Source organism: Puma concolor, chromosome A3 (genome assembly GCF_028749965.1).
Source record: "Puma concolor isolate L17-30 chromosome A3, mPumCon1.1.hap2, whole genome shotgun sequence".
NCBI lineage: Eukaryota > Metazoa > Chordata > Mammalia > Carnivora > Felidae > Puma > Puma concolor.
The window spans coordinates 74,508,683-74,530,055 of NC_141669.1; the positions used below are offsets into that span (position 1 = coordinate 74,508,683).

The following is a 21,373-nucleotide window of genomic DNA, read 5'->3' on the forward strand; positions in this document are numbered from 1 at the left end:
ACATTTTCTCCACTTTACCTTGCTTCAGTAACCCAAGAGAAGTCCAGAAAGGTTTGTGATGCCCGAGGCTACAGTTGCTTCTCTAGATTAGGGCAAACAAGGGTCACTTTACTTATGTATTATTAATGGAGTATCACTATTAATAATAAGTGAATCTATTGAGCATTTACTGTATGCCAGACACTATGCTAAGACCTTTCCATAATTGATTTAAATTATTCCTTGTCCTAAATAAATAGGTATTATTCACTATCTCTCTTGTACATATGAGAACATAGACACTTAGGGAAGTTAAAGCTGACACAGCTAGTAGATGGTGGGATCCGAATTTGAGACTATTCTGACCAGTGCAGAGTCCGTGTTTTTAATCCCTGAAGTCTTCTGAGGTTATCTCCTTTTATGGAAATATGCTTATGTCCCAGTAACACAGCTTTCCCTGATTTTAAAAACTAAGGACTATATGACTGTTGGTGTTGTAAATATGAGACATCAATAGTTTAATGCACATAACAGTCACTTGAGAAATAATTATCAATAGATTGATTGACAAATGGCATTTTATTCACCCAGATTCTGGATAGGGTTTAGGAGAGGATGGAAGGTGAGCCGATTTAGCCTCCTGGGGGAGGTTTGTGCAGATACTCACTTCAGCCATGCCCGTATCCTGTCAATGCTCATTCCAAGTCTACTTTAAAAGGCTCCTTATTTCAAGACCTAATATAAAAGTGATGGAGCTGACTACAAGTCTGAGGACTGCTGAGGCTTTTGAAGGAAAAGACAACAATTACAGAAAATGAATCCTGTGGTTTAGAAAGAAATCAGCTTATGATCATTTTGTTCTGTTCTTTTTTTTTTTTTTAAGAAAGAAGAGAAAAAAAATTGTTCTCATCACAAAGAAAACAATTTCCTTAGGCCTAGAAAATTACAGTCTATCCATGAAGACTTCAACTTTCTGAGATACTTAGATTTTTAGGTATCTAAAAGGGACCTCTAAAGATAACTTTTTCATCTGAGTCCTGAATTTCACAGAAAGGAAACTGAGGCCTGAGGGAATTTGAGGCACACAACTAGTTAGTGAAATCTGACTCCCAGTTTTCTTCCATTCTCTATCCCATGCCTTCTTTTTACTTTTGCTTTTTGAATGACAGGATATTCAAAGGCCACTGAGAGAGAAAAAAACAAGACCGTTTCTGCCTCTTTAAGAAAGGCCAGGAGAGCTCCAAAACTTCTAGAAAGAAAAGAGCCAATTATTTAATCTAATTTCAGGAACAGTCTTGATCTTATTAGCTTAGGGACTGAATAAGGAGGCAGAGGTCCTACAAAGCAAGATTTATTACTGCTTTCCATGAAAGCAGAGGGAAAATGAAAATTGGCTTAATGGGGATTTGGGCCTATAATGTAATTCTTGTCTCAGCTTAGAGAAAACAATCCACAAACAAAAGGTCAATGGATCCTAGTAGTGATCTCCTGAGCTAGTGAGGAAATGGGTCACCTGCCATTTCTTCTGGGGCTCCTAGGATTAGAAGTTGCTTCTGTGGTATGGAAGCCTAGAAAAGAAGTAATCCATTGAACTCACATTGCCCTGGAAAGTGTGTTTAAGTGCCACTGCTTCACCAGATCAGTGAAGCAGTGAATAAGATTTTCTTACAGGGAAAATCTCTAGCAAAGATGTAGCTAGTGATAGAAATATGAGTTCCTAGGGGAAGAATCTGCAGGTGAAAATGGACAAAAGGAAGGGAGGTTGGGGCAGTATCAATTCAATAAGCATTTATTGAATACTAACTATGTAGTAGACACCAAGAGAAAAATTAAGCCTTCTCTGTTTCTGGAAATGCTTGCAGATGAGTAGGAACTAGCAACCACAAAGAACTTGTTCCCAGGATTCAGACACCAATATGCAAAACTGTCCAGTATCCCACAATTCATTTCCATTCTGAGACTCTTGTTATGTTACAATTATTAGGCAACACAGTTCACTCCTGTGGGCTACAAAACTCCCCAACTAATTAGTAGCTCACAGATGTTACCCTAGCAGCTGGGTGCTGGATGAGGCACACATATCCAGTCAAAGTCTGAGGATGCTTAAAAGAAGAAACAGAAATTCAAGAGTCAACAGAAGCACCCAGTTTCCTTCCCCAGATGTCATCAGTGCAAATACCCAGCAGACCCTGCCCTAGTCCAGTTCAGAAATTCAGCTCTCAAAGGCCACCTCACTTTATCAAGTCTTTAGTTGGAAAGAGACTGCTTGCTTGTGTTTTAAAAAAAATAGCATTATCCATCATGGGATCTAACCCAGGCCAATGCCAGTTGGATCAATCAACCTTTTAAAAATCTTTTTAGGATAAATATTCAGCTACAGTCATGAATTAAAGATGTGAGGGAGAGAACAATAGTACACAGCTTACAGTGGTTAACACTGGGCTTAAAACCAAAGTGTGATGTTGCATGAATCTTCTTGTTGAGGCTTCATACAAATTGAGTAAAATTTGCTTTAACCATCTCTGTTCTGATAAACATTAAGGATTCTTGAATTTTGTGGAAAGTAAGGAGGTGAATGACTTCCATAGGGAAAGGGGAGACAGGTCATGGCTAAATCAACCTCCAAACAACAGAATTTTCTTTTAAAATTTTATTTATTTTTTTCATGTTTACTTATTTTGAGAGAGAGAGAAAGAACACGAGCAGGGGAGGGGCAGACAGAGAGGGGGAGAGAGAGGGAATCCCAAGCAGGCTCTGTGCTGTCAGTGCAGAGCCCTATGTGGGGCTCAAACCCAGGAACCATAAGATCATGACTGGAGCTAAAATCAAGAGTTGGATGCTTAACTGACTGAGCCACTCAAGTGCCCACCAAACAGAATTTTCTACTAAAGCTGTGTATCTGGTTGCTAAATAATAAATGCTTTATTGGCCAATTTTACTTATCCTCCTACAGATAGATATATTTTCAACTTATGAATCCTTGTGTACATACGGAACAGATGAGGTAAGTGGTGGTATTCATAGCCATTAGGGGAACTCTATGAATCCCTAAGTGAATTACCCATTGTTCCTCTGTATTTTTTTCAAGTCAAGTTATGTCAAAGATTTTAGGAAGCAACAGGACTGGGTTCATGTGTTACCCCGGGCCTCTCACTCAGAAGGGCCCCATACCTGGGGTCTGATGCTCAGCATTTGCCATCTTAAAACTGGTAGTAATTTAATTTTGAATTTGTGTTAAGTGAAGTCTAAAGGAACAATGGAGCATGCGCCCAGGGGCTTAGAGCCTTGACTCTCCTGCAGTAGTTTCTTCCTATACCTTTCTGACTCCTTGGGATGGGTTCTTGATGGATTCTTGTTCCCTGTCCCCTAGGGACCTGAGCCTCACCTGGCCTCCCCTTCCCCACCCCTGATTTGTGATTGCTGCCACCATCAGGTGGGGATGGTGACCAGTTTGTATCAGTGGGGGGAGGCCTGTGTGCCACTGTTGTCCTCTGTTCATGACAAGGGCCTGGGCACAGGTGTGAGGAGGGTCAGGTTGGGTGTGCATTCCATGGCATCTCATGGTAGGGCAAGGTGGTAGCAATTCCTGCTCTGGGCTGGTAGTGCCAAAGTGCATTTGGTCAGCAAATTAGGAGCATCCTCTGATCCAGGTACCGAGTACAGCCAGCACGGAGGTTATAATCTCTCAGGGAGTCACCTATTGACCATGGGTTAGTGCAGAGGGCCATGGGAAGGGGGAGATTAATTTCTTCCTCACTCCCAGTCAGGGTCCTACATTTTCATTTTGCAATGGACGCTGTTGGCAAGCGGTCAACTTCAAAGACTGTGGGGGTAGGGAGAAGCCTACTTCTTAATATAATTTTTATTTGGCATCTAACTTGGTATAAAACCTGTTGATAAATACATTACAAGAAGAAAAAAAGTAAGTTCCTACCCTCAAGGGGCTTATCATCTTGTTGGAAATAGATGAAATTGATACAGATAAAATAACAAGGTTCCATAAAGGTCATGGAACTATAGAGGGGTCCTGAAAGTAGTATTTAAATCTGGAGGTGAGGGAGGAGGATCCTTGGTAAATGTGCTACAAAATGTAGAGAGGCTAGTGCAACCTTACAATGTACCCTGACATGATGATCCTCGTATGTTTTTAGTTCAAGGCCACTCACAGCATTCTAGGGGGAGGACCATCTTGGTATGAGGGGAAGAGGTGAGAACAGGCATGTTTGACATGGATGATGGAGGAGAGAACTGAGGAAGTAAGAAGAAGTAAATGGGTTTAAGCCTGCTAGCTGTGTACACTGAGGTACACAGAGAGGCTGCTACTATTTAACATGGCAAGCCGCTTCAAGTTCTTCCTAGACCAGCAAAGACAGAACAAAGGGAGCTGACCTTATGTTTAAGCAAATGACGGAGTGAAGTCAGGTTTCACAGTGAGCTCCGTTATGATGGAAAAGCAAATATTCTCTGGTGAAGGTTGACTTAATTAGCCATTTTAATAATTCATGAGTCTTTAAAATGTTTGCCAGAAGATTCAGAGCTCAGATTCTGCTACTGGTATTTAGTTCTGGGTTTTCTCTATCACAAATTGTGCTGCCTAATGGAGCAATGGCAGGAGCAAGCCTGGGAATGTGAAGTTTGGTTTGGCCAGAGTGGGCACAGTTCTTAACCTTTTGGGGCTTAGAATCTCTTTGAGAACCTGGTGAGAGTTCTAGACCCTTGGTCTAGGAAAATGTATGTAAATTCAGGGTATTACAGGCTCCCAGAAGTCTCCCTTGAACTCCAGTTTAAGAATCTACAGTTTAGATGATATCTAAGGACTCTAACATCTTTTTAACTTACCCACAAGCCAGTGTGTCAATATGTCACCCGGAAATGCTGTGACTCTTCAGGATTGCAGGCAAGCAGCCTCATGTGGACGTTTGCAAAGTAAGAAATGCAAAATGCAGTATTTGTTCATTAGGCTGCAGCAATGCTAATGCAGAAAAGAGGACTGAATGAATCAAAAGCCATGAGTCAGCTCCCTCCCCACCACCTGCCAGCAAAGCAGCCTGCTGGAAGCTAAGGGTTTGAGCTGGAAGTCAGATGGCCTGGGCCTCAAATCCTGGCCCAGGCACTTTCTGTGACTTGGGGGACCCACTTGACCTCTCTTTGCCTCAGTTTCTTCATTTGTAAAATGAGACCAATAAGATGTATCCTATATGCCATGTTCTGAGGAAGAACTGAGCCAACCTTTGTTAATTAGGTATAGTTCCTGGGCCATAGTAATGCTCAGTAAAGGTAGCTCATTCCCCTGATCTCACCCACAAGGAGGAGGGGTGCTGTGAATTTAATGCTGTGGGAGGGGACAGACTGAGGAGTGGCTGGGAGCTCTCCATGAAGTCTGTGGATATGTGGTTCCTCTCCCCCTCCCTCATTACCTATAAGGCTCCCCTAAAGGAATGTGGGCTGGGTTCAGCTCAGAAGGCTGGGGAGGGACCCTGTGTATCAGCCTTGGTCTGGAGCAGCTCCCTGTCTTCTCCCCTCTATTGCTGCTCAGGAGTATGGAGGCTGCAGGAAATGATGGGGGAGATCCTGGGCTTTTTCTGGCCACAGGCCTGACTGCAGCAGAGAAGAGAAAGAGGCGGGTGGGGGAGGCAGTCTCCCTTCTCGGTTTCTGAGCAGGCAGTCTGCTTGTTATTTAGGAGTCCACAGTGAAGCTGGGGCTGGTCCTGGGGGACATGCAGAGCTTGGCAAGATACAGCTTCTGCTCTGAAAGACTGCACAACTTTGACATGAAATAAGACAAGCCCCAGAAAGGAGAGTGGAAGGACCACATTGCTGGATGCAGAATGTCCTGTTCAATATGGAGTTCAGAAGGGAGGGAGCAAGAGGGCAGGATGGTGGAAAGAACGTTTAGGCAATGCCAGGCACCTGACGTGCACTGGGTCTCACTCTCACATCACACTCCAGGGTACATGCTCTAATTCTTTATCCTACGATGAGGAAACCGAAGCTCAGAGAGGTAGTGATTGACTCAGAGGCAACAGCTGCAAAGTGGTGCCAGGGCATTCAAACCAGGTCTGCTGTCTCTGAAATCCTTTCTCCTCATTCCCCATCCAGGCTGGCTAGGTGAAATGGGAGGCCTTCATAGTCCTCACTCTGAGGCCTGTGAAGCCATTATCAGCTGCGTACAACACTATGCGCAGAATCCAGGCTCGGTAAATATTTGCTCCATGAATGGGAAGGAGGGAATGCTCTAGGCAGTTCTAGGCAGTTCACGTGCACTGTTTACTTTTCTTCCCACATTCTCCCATGAGGGATCATCATCCCTCCCTTCCCTCAACTGAAAACAAACGCAGAGTGGAATGAGTGAAGTGCCTGGATTACACAGAACCTGTCCCAGAGACTGACAGTGGATCAGTGAGAAGTAGTTCTGCAGCGGGCAGCAGCAGGAAAGCTTCAGCCCCGTTTGGGCCTCTGCCGAGGAGGAACCCTGTCATCCTAGGGAATTTTCTGAGCAGTCTCCTGACCTGATTTGTAACTAGTGATGTGAATGCATTACCTAAAGCTGAGTGCCAAGCAGAGAACAAAATGAGACCACCTCTCCATTCATGTCCGGCCACTGATTCCATGATGTTGATAAACTGATTTTTAAATGGAAAGGGCTTTGTCATCATGATTTTTCAATAAAATTCTAGCAGAGCTCTTTACTTCCTGACCAAGGCCCTAGGGGATCCATTTTAACATGCTGGATATGACATAATCCCCAGGGTCAGCTTTTTATTTCATTGCCTTCATAAAGCTATCAGAGTATGTGGCTAGAGTTTACCTTAAATAATAGACTTTTGGATGGTAAGAGCCTGTATTATTACTTACACTTAGTAAGTCCCTTTGGATAGTAAGAACCAACATAACATTAATTTTCTTGCTGTCACTGACAATACGAATTGGTTTCGTGTAAGAACCAGGAGCTCACTGGATTGAATTTAGGAAACTGGAAACACAAATTTGACTTCAGTGGATTTGAATGATTACAATGTACTAAACATATAAAGGCTAGGAAGCTAATTTATCATTGCTTTTAGTTTTATTTATTTGAAACTCCTTCATGGTTGGTATAAACAGGCTTTATTAAAGATTATGAATTCAATTTCCAAATGAGTTGTAAATGGCTTTCTATAGAGAGATTACTCGATTTGTTGTTTTCCTGAATAAAACATGTTTTTGCCCAGTGGGGTTACGTAGCCCATATATTAATATTGGAACATCATTCTGTTGAGCTTGGCATCTATGATGTGCAACGTTTGATTTGTTCTCTGATCTATTTGTCTTCACTTTCTTTAATAAACACTGAGACCAAATGCATAACCTCTTAAGACCTGCACTTCAATGAATCATAAGAGAATGTCTGTCTGTGTGGAAGTTTATCATTTGAATGATAATTCTGGTTTCCTTTAAAAATGTTAAAGTGTCTGCTCTTCAAAATAGACTGCTGTGAGAGACATGAGGGATGCTGTGGGTCACTGATGAGGAATCATAATTGACCTTAGTTTTTGTTGCATGGTAACAGACTCTCTGGGTATTAGATCATTGCATACCACAGAACTACCAACACACTGCCCTCAAAGGGGAAAATTTTACACTTGTGATTAGGAAACTAGATATAGCAGACCCTTGTAGAAGGGCAGCCTGTCAGTAGAGCTGGAGCCTCTGTGAAGATGGCCCTCCAGAGCCTGCCATATTGTAAAAGTCTGAACAGACTTTTACAATTCCAACAATTGAAATTGAACAATTTCAATCCTTTCACAAAAGGATTGTAACTTTTATGGCCCAGTGCCTACTGGAATAATGCACTGCACAAATGAAAACACTGTAAAGGGAATTAGTATCCACGTGAAGTATCTCAGGATGCTGAAGCTGGGTAGGATCTTGGGAGGCCATTTGTTTTCACTGTCTCAAGCCAGTTTGCATATTTTCATATATTAAACCTACTGTCTAAAGAGCTAGAAAAACTAATTGCCTAAAGAGAGAGGATTCTCTCTCTCTCTCTTTTTTTTTTTTTTTTTTTTTGGTTGAGAGAGAGAGAGAGAGAGAGAGAGCGAGCGAGCACGAGCAGGGGGGAGGGTCAGAGGGAGAGAGAGAGTCTTAGAGAGAGAGAGAGAATTGATGCAGGGCTCCATCCCACAACCCTGGGATCATGACCTGAGTCCAAATCAAGGCTGGATAGTCAACCGACTGAGCCACCCAGGCACCCCAAGAAAGAAGATTCTATCTCTCTCCAGGAAACCCTGTGTTTTGTTGTTGTTGTTGTTGTTATTTTACTATATCATAAAACTCCAGGTAGAAGGATACAGAGCTCTAGTGGAGAGGAAGTCATTATCCAATGTCATTTTTGAAAGAAATGATTCCACTGTTAATAACAGTAATATGTTCATACCATAATTCAGCAACTTTTAAGCAGTCTCCAATAAAAAGACTTGAGTATCTCAGATCAAACTAAATTGGGTCACAGACCAAACTGATTTTAAATTTATTGTCTTTAAGATTTGAAGTTGACTCAGTAATTCTGAAGTCTAGCAAAGATATATAAATAAACTATTCACTCATAAATATGTAGCAACCTCAAGAGTGAGTCAGTCTAGAAAAAGCAGTATAATAAAACAAAGTCAAATTCCTATCTCGAGGCAGCCTGCCCCTTGATGTGGAGGGTGGTGAGAGACTGGAAGACCTCTGGTCTACTTTCTAAGTTCTTGCTTAAACCCCAAACTTCCTCTCCTCTTATTAAACTCCCAAACATCCAAGTTTGCCATTTTCCACTTCCCATTTTGGAAGATAATTCTATTTTCCCAAGACGCTTTAAATAATCCTAAAGTCCAGCCTCTTCTGATCACACCAGCAATAAGGCACTATATGGCCTCCAATCCAGCCTTATCTTTGATTGGTCTGAATGTCCCAGTTGTCTCCCTTATCTTTGATTCTTTCAGGTGTCCATCACTGCACCTAGCATATAGTAGGTACTCAACTTTTCTTGCTGCTGACAGTTAACACAATCTTAATGTGACCTGCAAATTTGATATAAATTTATGACTTTGGTTTGGCTCTCAGTAAACCTGCTTTCTCAATTCCAATCACTGTTTTGTTGTCTGACAGCAGGTTATTTCCATTATCTATCTGTAGTCCAATGTATCCTAGAAAACACAGATGGAAATCCTGTCTTCGGAAAGTTTTTAGTCTATTGACATAAAAAAGAACTACTTGGAATTCCTGTATCATACATGTTGCCTTAAATTGTATTCTAGTTGTTTCATGTTTATAGATTTTGCATCTCCAGTTAGAACAGTCTTCTATTTCTTTTTATTTCACATAGTACCTAGAACAGTGCTGGGCACTAGTAGGTACTTAGTAAGCAATGGATGGATGAATAACTGTCTCCTGTATTCACAGACAGAAAAGTGCTGTGGATAGGTGTGGATGTCAGATAGAGATGAGTTAGAAATCTAATTCTGAGAGCTATTAGCTGTGTAACTGGGCAAATTATGCAAATCCTTTAACCCTCAGCTATTCCATCTGTAAACTTGGATGATTGTACAACTGACTCTATAAGTTTGCCATGAGGATTAAATGTGATACTAAATGTAAAATGGCTAGAAGAGAAACTAGAATTTAGTATTTGAAAAATGTTAGCTACTATTATTATTATCAGAAGTGATAAAAACTGGGGCACTTGGGTGGCTCAGTTGAATGTTTGACTTTGGCTCAGGTCACAATCTCACGGTTCATGAGTTGGAGCCCTGCATCAAGCACTCTACTGTCAGTGTAGAGCCTGCTTTGGGCCCTCTGTTCCTCTCTTTCTACCCGCCTCCCTCTCTCTCAAAAATAAATAAAACATTAAAAAATAGAAGCGATAAAAACATACAAGGAAGAGAGAAGGGTAGGAGATGGGTGTTACTGGAGTTACTATGGCTGGACTAGAGGGTTAGCAGAATTTTAAAGAGGGTGGGAGTGGAAGTCAGTATAGTATAGTATAGTATAGTATAGTATAGTATAGTATAGTATAGAAGGGACTAATTTGGTAGTCAGGGAAACTGGGTTCTAAACCTGGCTCTTTCTTCATATACATAGAAGACCTTGGGCAATCCCCTCATCTTTAGGGACTAAATTTCCTCATTAAAGGAGTACATTAAATGACCTCTGAAATCTCTTCCCACTCAAACCAATCTGTAACTTGAAGAAAAACATTCTAAGGGTATTTCTCCCTCCCCCCCCTTACTAAAAGGGACCTTAAGATCAAGAGATCATGTGACTGATTTACAATCTGAGGTCCAGAGAGGCTATGAAACTTACCCCAAGATCACAGAGCAGTTGGTGGTGACTTAGATACAAATCCCTACCTCTGAGTCCCTGTGCAGTGATGTGTCCTCTATATGATGTACAACTGGGAGACAGGAGAAGGTATAGCCCAAGAGACAGTTGCTGGGGTGGGGGAAATACAATGCAGGGCTTGTTGGGAGATACTATCACCAGATACAGAGGGACACTGCTGAAAAAGACCTTTGGTCCACAACTAAGAGTTTTAATATGATAAAGATAACTAGAAATCACTGGCAAGTAAAATTATTCCAATTTCACTTATTATTAAATGATATAGGGGTGCCTGAATGGCTCAGTCAATTAAGTGTCTGACTCTTGATTTTGACTCAGGTCATGATCTCATGGTTCATGATTTCAAGCCCTGCATCAGGCTCTGCACTGGCAGTGTGGGGCCTGCTTGGGATTCTCTGTCTCCCTCTCCCTCTCTGTCTCTTCCCTGCTTGTTCTCTGTCTCTCTCAAAATAAATAAATATTTAAAAAAAGACATAGTAAATCTAGACAATATATTCAAATAAAGAAACTTAAACATGAACATGAGAGATAAATTAACATGGGAGCTTCCTAAACAAATGGCCAAAATAATAGTCTTATGGGTCCATATAATATTGGAAAGGTCTTTGGGGACCTAGAGTAATAGCCACCCTCCCTTTTTCTCGCCTGACCTTGGAATCACTCTACCCCAAACACTGAACTATGAGATTAAAGCAAAGTTCCTGGTATCCCCAAGTTCTCTCTGCCTTTGGGGAAGTAAGCAGGTATGAGGATGAGAGGGGGGACTATGGGAAGACATGGTCTCTTTGCCAAAGGAGGTTGTAGCTGCATCCTTCTGGCTGAGGGTCTTGCTTTTCTCTTGTCCTGGCCCTGCCTATCTAGGCCTTTTCACCTGCAGCTTCCACATGGGCTTTGTGATATTATCCATTTTCCAGTTTGACCCAGTATTCACAATTTACACTCATAAATATGACACATTGGGAAAGGACTGAAGGAGATGCTAAGAGATACACAGAGAGAACACAAAGAACCAAGCACTGAGAGCAAGGGTCCAGAATAAAGTCTGCACTGAGAAGAAAAACTTCTGAGGATCTAAGGAAAGCCACTGAAGTGTTTATGGATAGGCTGAGTACAACAAATATAGAATGATGACTTTTTACATGTTTGGAATTAAATACATTGGACATCTCTGAGGATCCTTGAATAAAATGGCTGATTCTAGATCCAAGCAGAGAAAGTAGAAGGTTAGCCTGGAATATTTTGTGTCAGAAAACAACAAACTACTCAAAAATTGATAGAGATAGGTCAAAAAAACATAGGAACTGGCCCGAACAGTAAATATTGGCCAAATTTGGGAGGCCAATGCCTTATCCGTTAGGCGACTGAGGCTTCTAAATATTGGCCAAATTTGGGACAACTTGAGCACCAAAACCTAAAATAAATGCAATTGATTATAATACACTGAATTAAAAAAAACAATTAACAGTAATGCTCAGAAAAGGAGAGAATAAGGGAGGAAAGAATATTTTTTGCAAAAAGAATATAAGCTAATACATATGGAAGGGATCACAGAATTAGAAAAGCCATTTATAACCCTCAATGTAACTAAGTTAACAGATGATGCATGATAAAATCACTAGGTGGAGAACTGCTGGGGAAAGGATATTTACATGTTAGCAGAATATCACCCCACAGGTTACTTATCAATTAAATGTGGAAAACACACCCTTATGATGGTGAGGCCTGGTAGATGCCATCTTAACTACATGATCAAATTATCATCACTAAGAATGTAACATTGGCTCTTATGTGCTCTTAGGATGATGGCAGTATAAAATACACAATACTGCCTGTGAAGTAGTTTTGCCAAAAGTCTTCAACTAGAATCTTGTCAAGGCTTTAGTCCTAAATTCTAGTTTATAGGATAGAGAAACACATTAAGTAATACTATGAGAAAGCAATCAGACGAATGTAGAATGTGGACATTGTAAAAGAAAACTGTTCTGGATCCTTTAAAATATAAATGAGGTGAAAATCAGAGGAAGGGGAATTATCTGGATTAAAATTAGAAACCTAAAGAGATGTAAAGTACAACCCTTGTCAAATCCTAGTTAGAAAAAAGGAAAACAGCTATAAAATCATTTTGGAGACAATTAGGAAAATTTAAGTATAGATTGGATTATATATATATATATATATATATATATGTATGTATACACATATATATATGTACATATATAGATAGTATAAGATAGTATTATAGAATTTTTAAAGGGATTTTTTTTTAAGTTTGTTTACTTATTTGGAGAAAGAGAGAGTGCACACATGTGCATGCGAGCTGGGTTGGGGCAGAGAGGGAGAGAGAGAATCCCAAGCAGGCTCCATGCTGTCAGGGTGATGAAGGGCTAGAACTCATAAACTGAACCACGAGATCATGACCTGAGCTCAACCAACTGAGCCATGCAGGTGCCCCATTATAGAATTTTTTTTTAAACTGTGATAACAGTGTTGTGGTTTTGTTTTGTAGGAGAATATCTTTATTCGCAGGAGAATATGCTGAAATTCACAGGTGAAGTATGATGACTATCTTTCTTTCAAATGTTTCATCCAAAAAAAATTTGTCAATCAGTGTATGTGTACAGAGAGAGACAGACAGAGAAAGAGAAAGCAAATGTAGCAAATGCTAGCCATTGCTGAATCAAAGTGGATAGTATATGAATGGTTTATTGTATCATTCTTTCAATTTTTCCATACATTTGAAAATTTTCAAAATAGAGAACTAAATTTCTGAGAAAATATTTGACAGTTAAAAAAATGCTTAATCTAGAAAAAGAGAAGCTCTTTCATTCCTAATCAATCCTGTTATTGTAATAGGGGCACATCTATGTCTCCCCCAGCCCCCACATGAATGGCAGGGGCTGTGACTCTTTTCACTTTGGAACCAATGAAAGCAAGAATGTGGCGGTAAAATAAAGATGTTTTCTCTAAGTGACTCCCATTTTTCTCATGGAGCAGGGAAACCAAGCTCCCTCCTTCCAGGAAAGACCATGGAAAATCACAAGAAGTGATAATTCCCCAGCAAGTATACATTCTTTTGTTAATATGATTTCATGGCATCAAAAACAAAAACAACATGAAGAATTTAGTAAGTCCAGACACTAGCCCATAGCTTTCTAATCAAGCTCTACTAGGATGCATGTGATCCCATAGCCATGTCAAACTGTGAGCCTTCTTTACAGACTGGCCCCTGGTTCCTGGTTTCTCTATAGAAGAGAGGTCAGTGAATCTCAAACTGGCAAAATGGCAGATGGGCTTCCAAACTGAAATTGTTACTGAGAGTTTCGTGGAAGATATAGTAGATAGTATAATTCATAGCACACAGTAAAGAAAATTGAAATATGGAAAAATGTACAAAAGAGAAAAGGCAAGTAAGTAGTTAAGTTTAGAACAATTTAAAATCTTTTTTCAAAGCAGATGATGATTTACTACAAGTTCCATGAGGAGAACCTAGAAATACGGGATACATAGTTAAATGGGGACTAGAAAAAAAATGTGAAGGGAAGGAGGACCCCAATAGCATCAACTTTAGAGCCACGAAAATGGGAATCCTGATTGTTTAAACCAAAGGATAATAACAAACCAAGCTGGTAGGGAGAAAATGAAATTAAAAATTTGACGTATAGATTTGAGGTTAAAAGTCGAGGTTGCAGAGAATTCACACTTCCATGTAGGCCCCCATGCTGCCAATAGAATACCAACCACAACATAAATCACCTTTTTTCTGTGAAACCAGGCACTGTTGAAAGCACATTTTTTTTTTAGCTTAATTATGTGGTGGTTAATTGCTTTAATTCTTATTTCATCAAGCTAATGCAGTCTGAACCTTAAATTTTCTAAGATGAGAAAAAATACAATTTGAAAATTGTATAAACAATTATACAATGACATAAAAAATCTCAAGGAAAATGAAAATTACATTTGATTAAATATGTATTTAGAATTTTCAAATTTATTTAAATAATAACTTAGATTAGAAGACGAGATTGTCTTGCTGGCTACTTTCTATGTTACTTGTTTGTTTGTTTGTTTATTTATTTATTTATTTAAAGTTTATTTATTCTGAGACAGAGTGTGCAAAAGCAAGGGAGGGGCACAGAGAGAGAGAGAGAGAGAGAGAGAGAGAGAGAGAGACAGACACGATCCCAAGCAGGCTTCATGCTGTGAGCACAGAGCCCAACGCAGGGTTTGATCTCATGAATGGTGAGATCATGACCTGAGCCAAAATCAGGAGTCAGACACTTAACTGACTGTGCCACCTAGGTGCCCTTTGTTTTGTTATTCATAAGACAACTCATACTTTGTAATAATCTTCTGAGTTATTTTTCAAAGCCATGTGGAAAAGGCAAGTGCAAAATGATAATATCTTTGTCCATTCGTCCACTTACTCATTCGACAAAATTACTGGGCATCAACTGTGTCCCAGCATGAAGCAAGGTGGTAAGGGTGCAAACACAATTACGGTCCCTCAAGGGACTCAGCTGGTATCACCAACCTATAAGGTAACAGTACCATAAGGTGTTATAAGGATATTTTGAGAGAGAGTGATTATTTATCTTTGGGCCAAAGGGAGACGGCTGGTGGGTTAGGAAGACAGCACAGGGGATATGATGATTGTGCCAAGGATGAGCACATGTGTAGCAGGCAGTGGGAAAGTGTGGAAGGATGTTCTAGGCAGAGGGAGCAGCATGAGGAAAGACAAAATGGAAAACAGTGTAGTGTATGCAGATATCTGCAAGTGGTTCAGTGTGGCTTGGGTGACAGGGAGGTGCTCTTCAATGAAGCTAGAATAGAGGAGAGTAGGTTGGGGTGAAAATATGAGAGGTTCAGTTTGGATGTGGTTTTAGGGCCTGAGGGCCTCCAGAAGAGTCGCCAGCAGGCATTTTCAGGAGTGCAAGAGAGGGCCCTGGCCTAGCCTCACTTCAGAGAACCTGGTTGTGTCCCTCCTTCAAATACACCTCTACATAAAGGGCCAAGAGGACATCCTACCTAGAACCCACATTCCCCCACCCCTTAAGACTATTCTCTGTCCCTAGGATTACGGGATTCCTTGATCAAATAGCACTGACCCTGCTTCCCATGTAGGCTTCCTCCTCAGGTCCACTCTCCAAAGAGCAAACTGTATCTCTAGGGTGCATGTCTCTAGGCCTTGAAGGATGGACAAGAAGCAACTATTTGTGGGGCTGTATATGGAGCCTACTCAGGACCACAGTGTCCACACAAGTGAATATGCAAGACCTCTCACAGTGTGGATGGAGCTGGCAGTGAGAAAAGAAATGGGTAGGCTGTGGGTTAGAGGATGGCTTCCTTATACTTCCACAATTTGGTTGGTAGGTTCAAGATTCTAAAATTGGCCATGGCTGTCCAGGTGATTATGAAAGTTTATCTCTCAAGGTAGAAGAATAGAACATATTCGTTTGTTAACTTGACTTACAACTTCAACATATTTAACATATGCTATATAAGCATGTTTGTACTCTTGACTGAGTCCACAAATGTTAGGGTCAGCCTGAAATACAATCAGGAGTTTAGGGAAGACTTTACCTCTGGCCATATTTGGAGGTCATCAGCACCTAGCGAATGCTATGGGAGTGGGAAGTTTGCTCAGGGCAGGTGTCAAAGTCATAAGGAAGAGAGCCATGGCTTAAATCTGGAGGCACATTACCCTTTAAGCAACAGGTGCAGGAGCCAGCCAAGGAGCTTGAAACAAATTGCCAGAGAAATAGACGTATTATGAAGGGGTCATTCCCGAAGCCAAGAGAGAAGAGTATTTCATGAGGAATGAAATGGTCAACAATATGGACAATGTATGTAATGTGGTCAGCACAGTGGCTGGCCCATGGTAAGCACCCAATCATCAGTGGCTGATGTACATTAGTGAATGTACTAATGATGATGTTAATGATGGAGGTGGTAATGATATCTCTATTCCTCTATGTGTCTTCTTCCTGCCTCAAACACTTTCTCCTCTTTGTCCATCTCTACTCAAATCACTATTTATCACATTCTCTAGGATGTCATCCCCTTGCCCATTAGGTTGTCCTCCTACATGCTCTCATGGTCTCCTATGCTCATTCTTATCCTTGCACAGTCTGCAAGTAATAGGCTACTGGTTTTTATTGATTGAGTGGTCACAGTTTCTAGGGTGCCCAATCACACTGGTTTGCATGAGACTGTCTGGCTTTAGTGCTGAAAGTTCTATGTCCCGGGAAAACCTTCAGTTTTAGGCAAACCCTAGATGGTCACACGAAAATGACATCTCAATTTTTTTGAATGAGCAAATAAATAAAAGGCGGTATGTCAATATCAAAGCTAATGACTCTCAATTTTTCCTATGTATATGAGCATAAGCCCATGCAGGATGTTTTTTCCATACCCTCTTCACCTCAGTTTATCGAACTGAGGATGCTGTGGGTAAGACATTCTCATGACCTGTTTGGATTCCTGTCCCAGCTCTGTTTCGCCCCATAATCCTGGAAAAGGATAGCTTCACTTTCTCAACCAGAGCTCCTTATCCGATCCACAGAACAAGAAAATGATTTGAGTGCTATTTTCTCAATTCTCTCAAAATTGACATACAACATGTGCCATTCTAGATGCATAGGAGAGAAGCTGATGCATACCTTGATGCCTTAGGGTATTTAAGGCTTAATTCTTTCACCTGTCAAGAATCACATAGGCCCTACAATCAAGAATGCTGCTCAGATTGGCCTCTGCACTTGTTGGTTAGCACAGTTGGCTGGAGGAGAGAAACTATGGGAAGGAAATATCAAAGGATGGGGCTTATGTTATCTGTGTTCTGCAAACTGAGGAACTGGGGCCTGGAGAGGAAGTACATTCTCATTTTCCCAAGATGGACAAAGGTAGAAAGCTGTGAGATCTCACCAATCAGGAAGGGGAAAAAGAAAGACAACCAACCGCCTCCTAGGCCTTGACGTGACAGTTGTCATCAACTTTGCTTCTCAGTTGGCAATTGCCAAAGTCAGGCTGCACTGTATGTCATCTTGTGGAAGACAAATGCTCTATAAATAAATTGACTTGGAACAGTCTCAAATACACATAAACCACAATGGCTTTAAATGTAAGTCTTGACTTTTTTCTCATTTTCTTTCTCATCTTGGAGAGGTCAGCAAGGAAGTTTCTGCAAGAGAGGCCTTACTGAAATTCAACCTAAGAAACCAAGAACTTTCCTGTAGTCTCTTTCACACATGCTTCATTACCAAATATTTGTTTAAAAGCTTATTGATTCAATACCTACAACTCTAAGCATGCACCTATATATTACACTTAAGCTTTTGCTTGTTATACGTTATACATGAATCCTTTTAAAAATTCATTTTCTAGAAGAGGTGATTATTCATTTTGTCATTCAATTTCCTATCATTAAAAATTTCATATGTAAAATCATGCATGCTGACGGGGTACTGTGTGAAGAGAGAATATTTTTAGTGACTAAGCTGAGAGAAAAGATTGTTGATGGCTTTTCCATCTGAGGAAGAATCAGAGACAAATGTCTGAGGAATACCTTGAAAGACGTGAGAGCTACCAGAATGAACAGGAACCATGGCCTTAGGTCTGTGTCTCCAGCTTAGATTCTGAAGCAGAGGTACCCACTTTTAACTAACATTCTCAATGGTATTTCATTTGTGGGATAAAGTTAATTACCTCCCCCACCCCTGCCTCATCACATCACTACATTGGCAAGGACAGTAGAAGCACAGGATCCTGAGTTTTCATTAAATAGCCATTCATCTGAAAGGAAGGTCACAGTGCTGCCAATACTAATTGAAAGAGCACTTACTTTATGTCTGATTTACATGACTGAAAGAAAGAGGATCCATCCCTGGCCTAGTAAATACTTTTGATGGTATGAAGAAATGTCTAAATAGGCTAAAGGAGGTTAAATTCCACTGAAGCTTTCCAAGTATGTGCAGATAGCAGTTACAGAACATCTTGGTCTTGCTGGGCAAACTTCTTCTCAGTAGGCAAGATTTCACCTTGGCCTGCTAAAAATGCTGCTTGCTTAGGTTTCAAGGGTCCACATGCCTGTGCTTTTTACTGGGAAATTTTAAGGGTTTAATGTGGCCTAAGATTCTTCTGGACAGCAGCTCTACCAACAACCTTCTTGAGGAAATGCAGTCTGAGCATTAAACCCTAGTTCCTTCTTAACTTCCCAGCAACCCTCTCCTGTGCCTGGCGGGTTCTAGTAATGCCTAATCACTGGCAGCTCCTCCACCAGGCCATGCAATCAAATTGCATGCCTCTTGGCCTTTGCTCTGTTTTCTTTCATCTGGAACTTACTTCTCTTTTCCTCCCTGCCTTTTGCCTGTTTCCTAGGCCATTTATCATAACAGACTCAATGTAGGAGTTATCTTCTTTACAAACCCCTTTTGGAACCTCTGTGGTGCGCTAAGGTCCTCTCCTCTGTGCCTTGTAAACCCCTTCTATGGTAACAACTACACTGCAGTCAAATTGAACTCACACAGGTGTTCACTATCCGATTATTAAATGTTCCAGGTTATGAATATGCTTACTTATTTGGGGTGGGACTAAGGAGCTAATTAAAAAAAAATGCATTTGATAAAATACACATAAAATTGACCACCTTAGGGGCGCCTGGGTGGCGCAGTCGGTTAAGCGTCCGACTTCAGCCAGGTCACGATCTCGCGGTCCGTGAGTTCGAGCCCCGCGTCAGGCTCTGGGCTGATGGCTCAGAGCCTGGAGCCTGCTTCCGATTCTGTCTCCCTCTCTCTCTGCCCCTCCCCCCTTCATGCTCTGTCTCTCTCTGTCCCAAAAATAAATAAACGTTGAAAATTGACCACCTTAACCATTTTTAAGTGTACAGTTCAGTAATATTAAATACATTCATAATGTTGTACAAATATCTCCACCATCCATCCTTATAACTCTTTTCATTTGTAGATATGAAACTCCATACCCATTAAACAGTAACTCTCCAGTCCCCCTGCCCCAGACCCTGGTAATCACTATCTAATAATCTAGTGGTAAGCCCCTAGTAGATTACTATCTGTCTCTGTGATTTTGACTACTCTAAGTTCCTCATATAAATGGAATCAGGGGTGGCTAGGTCGGTTAAGCATCCAACTTCGGCTCAGGTCATGATCTTGCAGTCCAAGAGTTCGACCCCACATCGGGCTCTGTGCTGACAGCTGGAGCCTGTTTGGGATTCTGTGTCTCCCTCCCTCTCTGCCCCTCCCTGTTCTTTCTCTCTCTCAAAAATAAATAAACATTAAAAAAAATGGAATCATATAGTATCTCTCTTTTTGTGACTAGCTTATTTCTCACTTACCACATAATGTCCTCAAGGTTCATTCATGTGGTGGCATGTTGTAGAATTTTCTTCCTTTTCAAGGCTGAATAACATTCCATTGTATGTATATACCACATTTTGCTTATCCATTCTTGTGTTGCTTCCAAGTTTTAGCTATAGCGAATAACGCTGCCTTGAATATGGGCATACCAATAGCTCTTCAAGATCTTACTTTCAGTTCTTCTGGGTACATACCTAGAAGTGGAATTGTTGGATCATATGGGAATTCTCTTTCAATTTTTAAAGAGACTGCCATACAGTTTTTCCACAGTGGCTGTACCATTTTAGGTTCCCATCAACAGTACACAAGGGTTCCCATTTCAAGGAGTGAACTCTGACAAGTTTTTTTAAACGTCCGTTTAAATCTGAGAGGTTGGAGACACAAATGGGCAAATTTGTAATGAGGGTAAGGTATATTACAGTGACCACTTGGGTGCTTACCCTGTGCCAGAAACTTTAACATTTTACATTAATCTAATTTTCATATTATTCTAATCCTTACGATAAGCTTTTTTTTTTTTTTTTTTTTCAGCGTTTATTTATTTTTGGGACAGAGAGAGACAGAGCATGAACGGGGGAGGGGCAGAGAGAGAGGGAGACACAGAATCGGAAACAGGCTCCAGGCTCTGAGCCATCAGCCCAGAGCCTGACGCGGGGCTCGAACTCACGGACCGCGAGATCGTGACCTGGCTGAAGTCGGACGCTTAACCGACTGCGCCACCCAGGCGCCCCTACGATAAGCTTTTGAGATAACTATTACCTCCATTTTACAAATGAGGCTAAAGATTAAATGACTCCTCCAAGGTCACACATCTAACAAAGTGGACCAACCAACACTTGCACCCAGGTCTGACTCCAAACGAGGACCCTTTATTCCACACTATCAAGGGGCTTTGGGGGTGACTAATCCGACAGAATCTCGGAGAGGTGGTTTCTGAGTGACTTTTCTGGGAAAGGACCCCCTGGTAAGAAAGGCGCATGGCAAGTCCAAACGGAAGACCCTTTCGGATTAGTCTCGCAGCTAAGCAGCTGCATTTATCCTTACCTAGATTTTTATTGGTTTCGTGGAGTAAAATGGAAAACGTGTGACCTCCACGAGGCCGAGAAGCTGAGCGCGGGGTACAGGTTTCCTGGGGTCTTTCAGCGTCATTCTTTATCTGCCTAAGGTGTTTTCGCCTACCCCTGCACAAGGGGCGGGAAAGTGTGTGTGTGAGTGTGGGAGAGAAGGATGGGTGGAAGAGGAAGGTTCTCCAGCCAAGCGCAAGGGAAGCGACTCTGCCGCCTGGCGCAGTTGCCAGGACAGCGCTGCCAGACCAGCAACGGCAGAAACCGCACCGCGTCCCGGCGGCGGCTGCGAGCTCGAGTGACGCATTGCAGGTACGAACCAGCCAATCGGAGGCCGGCTCAACGATTGTCGGACTACAAATCGCCACCACGATGCTCCTCCGCGCCGCAAAGTAGGGCCCTTCGAGCGCGACTCCACTGGCCTTTTAACGGGCTGGCTGGGGAGTGAAACCCACTCACGTCATTCGTTCGCCCGCTTCCCTTTATCTCTTGCCTCGTCGAGTAAATAACAATGGATAAAGGAGTCTTGAAAAGAGTTAGAGAGGAGGGGGTTGGCCGGGACTCGTTTGCGATGTTCCGTTATCTGGCATGCGGCGGAGG

General features: G+C 41.6%; 1 long non-coding RNA gene across 3 annotated transcripts in view; it reads right to left on the reverse strand.

Moving 5' to 3' along the window:
* LOC147582536 (uncharacterized) overlaps positions 1-21,324 on the reverse strand; it is a 124,360-nt gene extending 103,036 nt beyond the window's left edge. For 2 of the 3 annotated variants that reach the window (XR_015249232.1, XR_015249231.1), the window contains exons 1-2: positions 20,754-21,324; positions 19,688-19,903 (exon numbers count right to left, since the gene is read on the reverse strand). This is a non-coding gene — a long non-coding RNA (uncharacterized LOC147582536). The remainder of the gene's footprint in view (positions 1-19,687; positions 19,904-20,753) is intronic. The other variant, XR_015249233.1, reaches the window with a different exon arrangement.
* Positions 21,325-21,373: the final 49 nt, after the last annotated feature.